The 2,307-nt window shown below is 44.8% G+C and overlaps 1 long non-coding RNA gene across 1 annotated transcript; it reads right to left on the minus strand.

Annotated features, from left to right (window-relative positions):
• Positions 1–676, minus strand: LOC147335863 (uncharacterized). Its single transcript, XR_015128612.1, has 3 exons — positions 539–676; positions 295–463; positions 1–211 (listed from the first exon to the last, which is right to left on the minus strand). It is a non-coding gene; the product is annotated as an uncharacterized LOC147335863 (long non-coding RNA).
• Positions 677–2,307: the final 1,631 nt, after the last annotated feature.

The following is a 2,307-nucleotide window of genomic DNA, read 5'->3' on the forward strand; positions in this document are numbered from 1 at the left end:
AGCGCAGATTCAAAACCGGAGGCCAGGGGTGAGGTGTAACGAAAAGAGACTTTATTTTTACAATGCTCAGAGGCTAACAGAAAGTGCAGACTAGAATCAATGAACATAAACTAGATGTCTGAGGCGAGAGAAAAATACTGTGGTGAAAACTAGATGGCAGGGATAACTGGGTGCAGGTACTGGGCAGGGAAAACTGTGGCGGGCCCGGGCACTGAAACAGAGGACAGAGCAGTCAGGGGAATCCCACAGAGGGTTGCGAGTGAATCTAAAAAATAGTACACTGAGCTGTCTTACAAGCTTGCAGGTGGGGGTTGCGTGGAGGGGGGAGGCAGGAGAGGTCCAGGTGGGTGCTGCATGCAAGGCAGGGAGGCAGGCAGGAGAAAATGGCAGCTCCAAAACGGAGAGGGATTACCGGTGGCAGCAAACTGGTATCCAGGAGAGCTTGGTAGGTGGTTTTCAGAGGCTGACGAAAAAAACAGAGATACGGTTAATACACACGATTAGTCACCAAGGAACGGACGTGAGGCCGAGAACTGACTAAAGTTGGCAGATAATCTGGCGAAGACCAGTTGAGTGCGCCGGTCATAAATACTGCTGGTCCGATTGCCATCAGGTGAGGAACAACAAAGACTCCACCCAGTGGGGAGGAGCTGATGCTGTGGAAAACCACCCAGACCACGACACGGTAAGGACGGCAAAGAGGAAACACGGAGTACAACGCGCGACCGAGTGGCCTGAAATTTAGAAGAAAAATAAAAGAAAAAGTGCAAAGGCACAAAACTGCAAGGGACATGAACATGCTGCAAGTTGTTTTAACCAATTCTGAATGTGGTGCTCTGTGTTCTCTCTGCAAATCATAGGGGTGTGCACATTAGCAGTGGAAAGAGCCACTTATCGTCCTGCTTTACTCATTAATGCAGTACATGTTCGCCGGTTTGCCTCATAATGCCGAAGCCATTTCTAATGGTCTCATTTTCTCCGGCTCATGTCAATGTAACCTATCATTGAGGTTGAGTGCTCCTATCAATGGCCAGGGTAAGTGTGCTGCACTTATATACACAGTAGTATAGCTTGGTTTAGGCTTGGTTTATTACTGAGGTGAGGAGAGACTAGGCTGTTCTTAGCTCTCTTTCTGGAAGCTCCTGTTCTCTCCCTCCTGTCCTCTCAACCATATATCAAACCATGCATTCATGCCAAGCAATTGAATTCTCATTGGATATAAATCCGGGCAGTGACAAATGAGGCCTCTATCCGCTGTCTTCGTCTTATAAACTGACACGCATCCCTCGTGACTGATACCTTTAATTAGCACTGCAGTCTGAGAGATCCACGGCTCTGTGTCTTTCACCTCCAGAGCCAAGACACAGTCACAGATAAGGACCACCATCTTGCCAGGCTAACAGTAGCTGCCGGGCATTTTCAGAGCTTTTTTTGAAGGCGAATTATGAGATGTTCATATTTTAACTTGCTTAAAAATAAAAATATCCCTGCTACTGATATGTCCTACCAATTAGATGAAAACAGCAGGCATAAATACTGAAAAACTAATGCAGAAATTGCCTACCTACCAAAAAGTTTGATTTAAAGCTCCTGGATTAATGAACCGGTGATGTTAATTCTATTAATGACTAACAGAAAACTAAATCGACCGCTCGAGTTGAATAGTAATGAGTTTTTCCAAGGAGAATTGCCAATTAAGCAGGATTTCCTATCTGTTATTGTTGCTTGGTGTCATTGCTATATTTCTGAGTTTTTCACAGAAAAGCAACAAATGCATTCGCTTCTATAATTTGATGAACATATTTCACTATTTTCTGACATTTATCAAATGTCACATTAATCAAGTAATCAAGAGAATAGCTGTCAGTTGAGAGTCGAATGAGATTCTAATGGCACAGGCCTTTAAGCGGGGCATTATTTGTGTCGGGTTTTATTCATTTCCCTTCTCCATGATTTGGGAAGATTACTAAAGAAGACACTTGGGTAGCCTTAAAGAGGTTCTGAAGAATCATTTGGAGGCTGAGAGAGAGGACAAATCATGCCCAGGCTTTCCTGTAAGAGCTTGAAATTGGTGTCATCAGTGGTGGAAAAGTAATTAAAAGATGGAAGGAGTGCTTTGAGTATCTCCCAGACCCAAGAGACTTGCCCCTCTTAACAGGAGGCAGAGCTGCAACTGGAGGGTTTTCAGTCCATCTCTGTGGTTCTGCACTCTAGAGTAGTCAGTAAGCTACCCAGTGGCACAGTTATGAACTCGGATCACCCTGAACGCCAAAGGATTTGAATCTTGTTGGCCTGACGTCACTGACA

This window comes from Aulonocara sp. 'chitande type north' Nkhata Bay, linkage group LG3, assembly GCF_057382095.1.
Source record: "Aulonocara sp. 'chitande type north' Nkhata Bay isolate Kocher_YH1m ecotype deep benthic linkage group LG3, A_spYH_male_GT1.1, whole genome shotgun sequence".
NCBI lineage: Eukaryota > Metazoa > Chordata > Actinopteri > Cichliformes > Cichlidae > Aulonocara > Aulonocara sp. 'chitande type north' Nkhata Bay.